The sequence below is a fragment of the Phyllostomus hastatus genome, unplaced genomic scaffold (assembly GCF_019186645.2).
Source record: "Phyllostomus hastatus isolate PE091 unplaced genomic scaffold, TTU_PhHast_1.1 phas_contig_30, whole genome shotgun sequence".
Lineage (NCBI taxonomy): Eukaryota > Metazoa > Chordata > Mammalia > Chiroptera > Phyllostomidae > Phyllostomus > Phyllostomus hastatus.
The window spans coordinates 1,526,413-1,538,426 of NW_025333841.1; the positions used below are offsets into that span (position 1 = coordinate 1,526,413).

General features: G+C 42.7%; 1 protein-coding gene and 1 long non-coding RNA gene across 4 annotated transcripts in view; one reads left to right on the forward strand and one right to left on the reverse strand.

Annotated features, from left to right (window-relative positions):
* The window catches only part of SLC16A2 (solute carrier family 16 member 2), a 108,476-nt gene that overhangs the window by 12,233 nt on the left and 84,229 nt on the right, over positions 1–12,014 (forward strand). The window lies entirely within an intron of this gene.
* Positions 1–12,014, reverse strand: part of LOC123819075 — a 108,637-nt gene that overhangs the window by 11,245 nt on the left and 85,378 nt on the right. The window lies entirely within an intron of this gene.

The window sequence follows — 12,014 nt, forward strand, 5'->3', positions numbered from 1 at the left end:
ATGAACCAAAGAGGCCTCCTTCAGAGGAGGCAAACCCAGCATTTACCTACTCTGCCATCTTGACCAGAAGTCCGGAGAGTATCTGTTTTCATTGTCCTCAGAGAATTGTAGACCATTGTTTTACAATTAGTTATAATCTTCAGGGTTACCTGAAGACTAAATGAACAGAAGTCCTATAACTAAGCATATAAAGTAGAAGCCATGTTGAGACTGCTAGGAGGGACAGGATGGGAAATGAACTGACCCCATACCTATAAGTGGTAGTTAAAAATTGGGAGGGATATCTCAGCTGTGGAGACCCCCTTAGGAGTAAAGGGTCTCAGCCACATACCAGGCTTCCAAGCCCAGAGCACAAGTGACAGGAAGAGGAGTCCCCTGAACATCAGGTTGTAAAAATCAGTGTGGATTGGATCTGGATGAGGAGAGCTGCTGTAGACCCATTTGTGCTCTTAAAGAGCCCAAGCAGAGACTCTCACTCACAAACACTCACCCTAGGCTCCAGTGAAGGAAAACAGCTCAAAAAGCTCCAAGGACATTCAGGGAGGAACTGAATTGCCAGGGTGAGGGCTGCAGGGGCACCTCTCCCTGAACAGAAGTGCTAGCAAGTACCATTGTTTCTTTGTTACCCAACCCCCCACAAAGCTTGAAGCTGCAGGTGGGTACCACATATGACTCTGTATCAACCTGGCTAGCACCTCTTACTCCACCCTAGTGATTCCCTGAGACCCTGCCCCACCCAACTCATGCACCAACCTGAACCTATTTCAGCAGCAGTTCCTTACAAGTCACTGGCCTGCCTCAGCCTGCACTTCAGACTTCCTTAAAATTTCTCGAAGGCCCACAAACCCCAGACAAGCAGTAACTGGCCTCAGCATACCCTCTACCTCTTTCTAAGTGGCCCCAAGCCCTGCTCTATTGATAGCTGACCTCAGTTTACAGCATAGTCTCTCCTAAGTGTCCCAAGCCCAACAGAGGTAACTACCAACCACATATCACTTTTTAGCTCCTTGCAGGAGGCCCCAGGTCAGGCATAGGCAGTGGCTAAACTTGGGCAACACCAAAGTCCCTCTAATAAAGCCCTAGAACCAACACACAGTGGCTGGCTTCAGATCATACTAGAATACCACACAGTTACCTCCACAAGTGACACACCCAAAGGAAGGACTCAGGAGGCATCACAGAACCACTAAAGAAAATCCTACTCTGTGAGATCAGCCTCCATACAGCTACTCATCTGCTTTAGTCATGGCTGGTCCTCACAGCCAGTCTGCCTGAGGGTCAACCCCACCCACTGATGTGCCAACAGCAACCAAGACTCAAATACCACAGGAGGATAAACATAAGGCACACTGAGGACATCCCTGGAGCATCAGGTGCAGGTGACCAGGGAGACTGCCACTGGGCCCCATAGGATACCCAGTACATAAGGTAACCAACCCTACCAAGACTGCAAAACATAGCATGTCTACCTTATACATAGAAACAAAACAGGGAAGCAGCCAAAATGAGGAGACAAAGAAATATGTCCCAAGTAAAAGAATAGGACAAAACTCTAGAAAAATAACTAAATGAAATGGAGACGAGCAAACTATCACATACAGAGTTCAAAACACTGGTTATAACAATGCTTAAAAAACTTAGGGGAAGAATGGAGAGACTCAGTGAGAACTTAAACAAAGATAGAAACAGAAATGAAGAATGCAATAACTGAAATGACCAATACATTAGAGGAAATCAGCAGTAGATTAAATGAAGCAGAGGATCAAATCAGTGGCTTGAAAGACAAGGTAGAATAAAACACCCAATTGGAACAGCAAAAAGAAAAACAATTGAAGATAGTTTAAGGGACTTCTTTTTTTCAAATATATTTTATCAATTATGCTATTACAGTTGTCCCATTTCCCCCTTCACTCCCCTCCACCATGTACACCCTCTCCCACCCACCTTCCCCACCTTTAGTTCATGTCCATGTGTCATAAGTTCTTTAGCTTCTACATTTCTCATACTATTCTTACCCTCCCCCTATCTATTTTCAACCTACAATCTATGCTACTTATTCTCTGTACCTTTTCCCCCTCTCTCCTCCTCCCACTCCCCCATTGCTAACCCTCCATGTGATCTCCATTTCTGTGGTTCTGTTCCTGTTCTGGTTGTTTGCTTAGTTTCTTTTGGTTTTGCTTTAGGTGTGGTTGTTAATAATTATGAGTTTGCTGTCCTTTTACTATACATGTTTTTTTAATCTTCTTTTTCTTAGATAAGTCCCTTTAAAATTTCATAAAATAAGGGCTCGGTGATGATGAACTCCTTTAACTTGACATTTCCGGAGAAGCACTTTATCTGCCCTTCCATTCTAAATGAAAGCTTTGCTGGATAGAGCAATCTGGGATATACGTCCTTGCCTTTCATGACTTGGAATACTTCTTTCCAGCCCCTTCTTGCCTGCAAGGTCTCTTTGGAGAAATCAGCTGACAGTCTGATGGGAATTCCTTTGTAGGTGACTGTCCCCTTATCTCTTGCTGCTTCTAGGATTCTTTCCTTCATTTTTACCTTGGCTAATGTAATGATGATGTGCCTTGGTGTGTTTCTTCTTGGGTCCAACTTCTTTGGGACTGTCTGAGCTTCCTGGACTTCCTGGAAGTCTATTTCCTTTGCCAAGTTGGGAAAGTTCTCCTTTATTATTTGTTCAAATATGTTTTCAACTGTTCCTCTTCCTCTTCCCCTTCTGGTACCCCTATAATTCGGATGTTGGAACGTTTAAGGATGTCCTGGAGGTTTCTAAGCTTCTCCTCATTTTTTGAATTCTTATTTCTGTATTCTTTCTTGTTCGGTTGTTTCTTTCTTCCTTCTGGTCCACTCTATTGTTTTGAGTCCCAGTTTCCTTCCCATCACTATTTGTTCCCTGTGCATTTTCCTTCATTTCTTTTATGGTAACCTGCATTTGTTCATCTAATTTGCGACCAAAAATCAACCAATTCTGTGAGCTTCCTGATCACCAGTGTTTTGAACTGTGCATCTGATAGATTGACTATCTCTCGGTCGCTTAAAAGGATGAGTCCTGGGGCATTGATTTGTTCTTCTGTTTGAGCCATCTCTCTCTCTCTCTCTCTCTCTCTCTCTCTCTCTCTCTCTCTTTTTGGTCTGGTCGCTCCTGTTATGGTGAGGGGCGGAGCCTTAGGTGTTCACCAGGTCTGGGCACCCCAGTCACTAGATTGTGACGTTGTATGTGGGGGCAGGGTCGAAAGGGAACAATGGTGGTTGCTTCGTTTTCCATCGGACCTCAGTCCCTTCTCTGGGATCCTGGGTTGCGTGCTCTGCCCTGCACCACAATCGCCGCCTCACTGGGTCTGCCAGCTGCCACTTGCGTACTCAGGGTCCACCCGCTGTGATCTTGTGAGCCTCAGATGCCTTACGCGCCCCCGGTTGCCTTATGCACCAAACTCTCTCTGCGCCCTGCACCTGGCTGCTCCTCTCCACCCCTCCTACCGGTCTGGATGAATGGGTCTATTTCAACTTCTTGGCTGTCTGACTTCCATTCAGATAAATTCTCTGTCAGTTCTGGGTGTTATTCTGCCTTTAAATTGTTGTTGTTCCAATCTTGGTTGTGCGTGGAGGTGCGTACAGTGTGTCCACCTATGCCTCCATCTTGGCCAGAAGAGTTTAAGGGACTTCTGGGACAACCTTAAGTGTACGAACATTTGCATCATAGGGGTAACAGAAGAAGAAAGCAAGGGATGGAAAACCTATTTGAAAAAATAATAATGGAAAACTTTTCTAACATGGTGAAGGAAATAGACATACAATGAAGGAAGCACAGAAAATCGCAAACAAGATGAACTCAAAGAAGTCCACACTGAGACACATTACAATAAGAATGCCAAACATTAAAGACAAAGAGATAACTAAAAAGCAGGAAGAGAAATACAGTTAGTTACCTACAAGTGAGCTCCCATAAGATTGTCAGCTGATTACTCAACAGAAACTTTGCAGTCCAGAAGGGATTTGTAAGAATTATTAAAAATGATGAAAAGCAAGGGCCTACAACCAAGATTACTCTACCCAAAAAAGCTATCATTTAGAATTGAAGGACAGATAAAGAGCTTCCTAAACAAGAAAAAGTGAAAGGAGTTCATCATCACCAAATGCATATTATAAGAAATGTTAAAGGGTCTTCTTTAAGAAGAAGATAAAAAGTATGAACACTAAAATGGTAACAAATACATATCTATCAACAGTTGAATCTAAAAAACAAGATAAACAAACAAGCAGAACAGAAACAGAATCATAGATACAGAGAGCATTTTGATGACTGCCAGGTGGGAGGGTGGTTAGAGGAATGGGCAAAAAAGGTGAAGAGATTAAGAAGCACAAATTGATGGTTACAGAACGGTCACGGGGATGTAAGGTACAGCATAAGAAATAGAGTAGCCAAAGAACACATATGTATGACCCATGGACATGGACTATAATGTGGGGATTACCTGAGGGAGCAGGGTGGGGCTGGGTGGGGGGAGGGAAAAAGGGAAATATTGGGACAATTGTAATAGCATAATCAATAAAATGTAATTTAAATAAAGAAAGAAAACAAGACCCATACATATGTTACCTCCAAGAAACCCAGCTCAGATCTAAAGACATACAGACTGAAAGTAAAGGCTGGAGAAAATATTTTATGCAAATGGTAATGACAAAAGCAGGGCAACAATACTTATATCAGACAAAATATAGGCTTTAAAACAAAAGCTATAGCCCTGGCCAGGTAGCTCAGTTGGTTAGAGTGTCATCGTGATACGCCAAGGTTGTGGGTTCAATACCTGGTCAGAGCACATACAAGAATCAGCCAATGAATGCATAAATATGTGGAACAATAAGTTAATTTTTTTTCTCTCTCTCTCTGCTAAATGGAAGTTTTCCTTAAATCTGCTGGCCAACCAGCTGGAGGGACCTGGTGGCCAGGGTAAGGGAAGTTAGCAGGATGCCAGACAGGTTTACTTGCTGCCTTGCCCTGAGATGGCACCACTCACATTCAGGCCTAGCTAGGCCTGTGCTACCTGTCCTCCCAAACCATCTCAGACATGGCAGACTCAGGTAGAAGTGGTTAGATAAGATGTTGGGAGTCTGTGGCTTTTAGGAAGAAAAAGACAGACAGCAAGAGGAGAGAATAGGAAGGGACCAAACCTATTGTCTTAGCTTCTAACCCCAAGGAGTCCCCTGCATAGGTTCCATGGTATCACCAGTGAAAACTTACTCAAGTAGGCCATAGCTCATCTGTGTCTCATGAATAGACTTGACTAGTGTCTCCAGACAGGACCAGCAACTTGCAGGCCACTCTCCCTACCATGGCTCAGCAGAGAACAGCACTGGCCCTGGGGCTCTCTTCATTTTCATGGAATTTGTTTCAATACTAACAGAAATGATGACCTTGGAATGGTAGGTCATAGAGAAGACTCCAAAGTTCAAATCCCCTTTGTCTCATTTCTCCCTGTGCTCTGTGGTATCAGGTAAGGCATGGGACATGATATCACATAGACCAGTGTTAGGGTCCTGGCTTTGCTATTTACCTAAAAGCAAAGGCTTCTATAACCTTGGCCAAGTCACCTGGCCTCTCTGAGCCTCAGTTTCCCTATCTGTAAAATGGTAGAAGGGAGTAATAATCTCTATCTCAGTCTTGTAATGAGGTTCAAATGAGAAGATGGATGTTACAATCCTTTGAAAACTGCTTTGAGCCTGACATATGAATTATTATCATGGTTGTGAGGTATGTACATAAGTTTATCTATAGCTTTGCACATGTGCACATGCATTATAGCTGGATTGAGGTATCAGTAGTGATGCATATAGGTATGAGTGATCACTTGTATGTATAAAACTATACACATAATCTAATCTTAACTCTGACCTCATAGACAACCAAAAGCACACACTCAAATGCATACACATACACATTTATCTGCATGGATAGCCACTTCTCTTTTTCTCACATATGAACCCACATATAGGCAGGTATATGTGTATGTATGTATGTCATATGTACAACCTTATAGCTGTACAGGTAAGCATACACTACCATCCAGCTTCTTCCTAGACTATTCAGTTTTCTAAGGGTCTGAGAAAGGCCCTGTTTGTAAATTTCCCCACTTCATACTGATGATGTCCCTTTTGTCCTTGCTGGAGCCTCTTCTCTGCTTCCATCTTATTTGTGGATTAGCACATCTGCTGACAAAATTCAAACTGCAGTATGTGTTATCCACATGTCTGGAGAACATGGATCTTTGTATAGTTGCTTTCTTTGAATAGCACTACAACTCTATTCTGCATAAAATATTTATAGACACAGTTTAAAAGAGCTGACAATCTTTTTCAGTTAAAAAAAAAAGTTGCCCTGGCCAGTGTGGCTCACTTGGTTAGAGCATTGTCCTGCAAACTGAAAGGTCATGGGTTTGATTCCCAGTCAGGGCACATGCCTAGGTTGCAGGTTCAGTCCCCAGTTGGGGTGCATATGGAAGGCAACCAAATGATGTTTCTCTCTCACATCAATGATTCTCTCTCTTTTTTCCTCTCTTCCCCTTTCTTTAAAATCAATAAGCATGTCCTTGGGTGAGGATGAAAACATAAAAATAAAATAAAGTATGTTCTACCTGTTAAAACAGTACTACTTCCAGAAATTTTTTTTAAAAGCCAGTTAATCCAGCCATAAAAATAGTTACTGGCCCACATGCCCTGAAACTGAAAGAAATTAGGCAGTAGGACTAATAAAAATTAGCCACAGAGCCCAAATGAGGTTGAATCTCTCTCTCCCTCTCCTTTTGAAACTCCTTTTTATTCTAAGGATCTTTGAGCCTTAGAGGTGGGGCATAGAGTGCATTTGCTTTAGAGAGAGGCTGAGGTCATCAGAGCCTAATGGTTTTGGAGGGAGGAAGAGGAAGGAAAAAAAGCTAGGGTGTCCATGATTATAAGTAGGAAGAACATAGCTGGGGAGTTAAACTGGGTGAGACCAAAGGAAGAGGGTCAAAGCCCATTTTGAGGCCAACTAGAATGGCAAAGTACCCTGGCCTCCCCTTAATCACTGGGGTATGGGCCAGTAAACTGTTTTGCTTATATGCAAGGTTGGAACACTAAAAAGAATCCTTAGTGATAGAATTGAAGAGCTAAGCATGGTTAAAGAGAAAGATAGTTTTCCAGGAAGAGAACAGGCCCAGGCCTGATGTGACAGGCCCCATCCCAGAGTGAGGAGAGGTTTAGGTAGGGCTATCGGATAACTTATTATCCAAACTGGAATAATTTTGAGAGTGAACAGGGGCACTTCTAATATCATGATTGTCCCAGGCAAACAAAATGTATTTTCATTTTAGGTTTAGGCTCTATTGCTCCTTCTTACCAAGAAAAGGCGAACTGTAAGGGCTCCTCACAAGATGACTTGAAAAGTGTGTGTGTATATTTGTGGTTTTACGCATTGTATGTGTCAAGATTTTGAAAGAATGTATGAATGTGAGAATATGAATATATGTAACTGTGTAAGTATGGGCATATATGTATATATGGACATGTTAGTGTAGCAATGTGGATGTGGTAAGGATAAATGAGGGTTTGTGTATGCGTGTGCACATGAGCATGTATAGGGCAGAGCCAGGCCTGATTCCCTGGCTCATTGAATTGCAGAATCCTTATCTTCCAGAGAACAATCACATAGGCCAACCTTATTTTACATGTGAGGAAGCTGAGGCATGTGTATTGAGACCTACTTTTACTCTTTGCTTGGTGGTTGAGGGAAGACTAGCAATAGTCATAATAATCTGGATTGGGAGCCTATTGCCAGTAAAATGATTTGTTCAAAGTAAAGCAGCTAGTAATGAGGTAATTAGGTAATTAGAATTCAGCCATAACTCTGCTTGATTAATGGTACTAAATCCATTTACATTAAAAAAGAAATTGAGAGCCCACTGAATGTCAGACACTATGCTAAGATTTTTTCCATGAATTGTCTTACTTAATCTTCAATATAGCTTTATGGGGGGAATACTCACCTCTTTTTCTGCAGATAAAGGTGTTGAGGAACAGAAATGTTAGGTGACTTATACAAGGTCAAGTGTTAGTATAGCATTGATATAACCTGTTGATTTCTGAGCCCAGGGTATCTCTTCCATGGATATCAGATTCTCTATCTAGATGACTCCTAAAGCCCCTTCCAGCTTTGATATTCTAGAGGTCAGCAACTCTACAGTAACCCTTCCTCATGAGCTCAAGCAGCCTTGAGAAACTTGGCTATAGTCCCCTGTCATGCCCCCCTTCTCACTAGGGTCTCTCCATGTATGGTGCAGAGGGAGAGTAAGCAAGTGACCCCTAATCAGCTCAGGTTGAGGTGGCCTGGGGCTCTGACTTAGCTCTCACACTCCTGGCCCCAGGTTCTAGGTGAGGTGCTTTCTATAACAGCCTCCAGAAACTGCTGCTCTTTGGCTCTAGGTCTGGTCACTGTAACTCCTTTCCTCTGTGAAAAACAGGAAATAGCTCCTTAAATTGACAAATAAGAAAATCCTGCAAAAGGGGCCTAGGGAAGCTGCCTCCATACCGTATGTGATTATGCCCATGTTTGTGTGTGTGCTTTTCTGGGTGCATGGTACACCCAGGAGTTGCAGAGGCCAACCTTGGTTCTGCATTGTCTATAGCCCTCCTTGGTGGGCTGAGAGCTTTCCTTTTCTGCCTACTCCATTAGGCCTTTTCCTCCTGAAATTTCCCAAAGAATTTTTCATCTCTTTCTGAACCATGAGCAGCAGAAGAAGGCAGTATGGCTCATAGAGTGGTATTAGTCAAGGTCTGGTACCTGGTGGGGGTGGTATTGATCTACTCCTTCAGAGGAATACCTAGATATCCTAGTAGCCAGGGTCTGGGATGAGCCAAGTTGTTTGTGGAGGCAACATCTGGGAAAGGGAGTTTCTCTACATGGGTCTTGAGCAGCTCTTGGGAAATTACTATGGGGAAGAGGCTAGGTTCAGATACCTTCCCATTCCCCTTCACCTTCCATCATTTTGGTGCTCTCTGTTCTCCTTTTCTATACTGCCTCCATCTTCATACTTTGTTATGTAGTACAAGGGATGGAGCACTCTACAAGGAATCAGAAACCATGGGTTCTATCATTATCTACAAATTTCACCACAATCTCCCTGTGTGACTTGGGACTAGGTACTTCACTGCCCAGAAACTCCCTCAGTTCCCTCATTTGTAAAACAGGTTAAAAAAAAACAGACTGTATTTTAAGGTTTGACTTGAAATTAAATGAAAACAAAATGAATGCAAAAACATCTAGGACATTCTTGTTGCTTGTTTCAGGATGAAATGAGAGAATAAACTGGAAATGCAGAATAAACTGGGTAAAAGTGCTATTTATACAGTAGGAGTTGCTATTGTTAATACTCCCTGTTCCTTGGCCACCTTTCCATACATGCAGTAGTTCAAATTTACTCAGCCTGGCTAATGTCCTGTGCCCCCGTGGTGTTTGCTCTGAAGACTAGGTAGTCATATGCTTCCTGTGCCCCTGTGGTGTTTGCTCTGAAGACTAGGTAGTCATATGCTTCTGGAATCTTTAAGTCTACAGTGGAGAATCACAAGGTTCCCACAGAGTCCTCTTTCTTCTCCCAGGGACAAACTTTAGCTGGGCTTTTCTGCATCAGAAAGGCTTTCTTTTCTTAAAAAACACTTTATTTATTGTTTATTATTTATTTATTTACTATTTTTTATTTACTATTTTTTAGAGAGAGGTTAAGGAAGGGAGAAAGGGAGAGAAACATTCATGTGAGGGAGAAACATTGATCAGTTGCTTCTTACACGTGCTCCAACCAGGACTGAACCCGCAACCCAGGCACGTGCCCCAACTGGGAGTTGAACTGCCAACCCAACTAGTGACCCCTTGCTTTGTGGGATGATGCCCAACCAACTGAGCCACACTGCTCAGGGCCAGAAAGGCTTTCTTGTCTCACCCACAGGAGCAATGGCAATCTCAATTCAATGCAGACTAGTAGGAGAGATCTATTTGGGAATATGTAACTTGTCTCAGGATGTTATTATTAGTCTATTATTATAGATGAAGAAACTGAAGCTAAGAGAACTGAAGTAAAGGGCATTTAGACAGTAAGTAGCAGGTTCTAAGGTGTGTGTGTGTGTGTGTATGTGTGTGTGTGTGTGTGTGTGTGTTTTGAGGTCGGAAGGAAGTGCATCTAGAAGCATATGAGAGGTGAGAAGTCTGGATTAGCTATTAAGATAACCATCAGTCCTTAAGACTCAAATAAAACCAGGCAGGAAGCCTAACTGAAATTAGGCAGTGCACCAAAAAGATACTGACTGTGTAGTATCTTTACATCTCCTTCTCTATTTGGTTTGAATTCCTGCAAGAAGATTAATTATATTTCACATTTTGCTGGGTGCTATAATTGGAGGATCAAGGGGAGACAGAGTACTTAGTACTAAGCATCATGTCTCAAGCCTGTATGAACAGACATACAATTAAGTATAGTGATTTATAAGGAGAAATGTAGTGATCCCAGCACCTAACACAATGCACTACAGATAGTAAGTGTTTGATAAATGTGTGATGAAGAAATGAGGGCCAAAGGTTGGAGAACATGGGCATGTTTAGGGAAAGGTTAATGCACTGTGGGCAAGAAGATCCAAGTGTTTCCCGCTTGTTACTCCAGCCATGCTAGCAAAAACTGGGATCCACTGCTGACTACTAAGGCCTTATTTGCAAGGCAGCTTTAAAAGGTGTGATGTATGAGTAGATTTGTTTTCCAAATCATTGTTCTTAACAATCAAGTCAAAGTTTTTGGCTTTTCCTTTGACTGCTGACCATAACACTCTGCTTAAGAAATCCCACAGGAAACCTCCAAGCTGTACTTTGCTACAAGACTCCTGGCAAATGACTTTCCAATCTCCTTCCCCTACCTATGGACTCTGATTTTAGCTGTGGGGGCCAAGATTTTTTCCTCTCTCCTCCTTCCCCTGGAACTAAGCAGGTTTCTGAATTCCAGAGCAGAGCCACATTCTCACTCATCTTCTGGCTGAGTCTGGAATTCCCAAAGCATGGTCTGCCTAATTGGCATTCCAGTCATAACTGGACATCTGCACAGTCCTTCCTTGGGCAGCCTGGTCTCCCTACCCTCAGTTTCCAGACTCAACATAAGTCAATTCTCTGCTTTTGTTCCCCTCCATGAGAAAAGCTGGCAGGGGAAATAGGCACCTGTCTTGCCACCTCAGTGACACCTTTGAACGAAGCAAGCAGATTGCATCCCACATTCAAGTGGATTCTGACACACAATTATCTAGGAATTGTTAACTGAAGCTTGCCTACCTTTCATACAAAGACTAGAGTACTAGGGAGGTAAACTTGCAGCAGAAGAAAATCAGTCTAGAAGAAAGAACTTTTTTGAACTTGGAGAAATATAAATCACTGCTGCAGATACAGCCCTTGGATTGAGCTTCCTGCCTGCAGTCATGCCAGAGAGATGAAGGTCTCTATTTTCTTACTTTTGGAAGTTCAGATTTTGGCCTGGGGCCTGGGTGAAGATGAGGATGACAGAATGACAGAGTTACCTAGCTGTTTGCAATAGAAAATGCATTCCTCCCCACCCGGTTTTGCCCCAACTTGTAATTGAATACCTCTTCTTTTGCCACCCCTCAATAGGTTTTTGCCCTTCTCTTACTAAATAAGTTCCTGACTTGTTCAAATGAAAGGTCCAATGTTTAAGAGACTATAAATATGCCATTTGTGTTTGAACACATGGTTGATTTCAATCTTTGTACATTTTCAGAGAGGCCCATGAACTCCCTGTGTGAAATGCCCAGACCTGACTCATGTGAAGGCAGTTGCATAAAGGCTTTTGGGGTGGTAACATTGATAATCATAATAAAGTACTTGGTCGACACTTGACTGAGATTCATATAAAGTTGGGGCTAGAAGGTCCTCAGCAGTCATCTAGTCTAGTGGTACCTGACCCTGGCTGGTCATCACAATCATCTAGGGAGGGTGT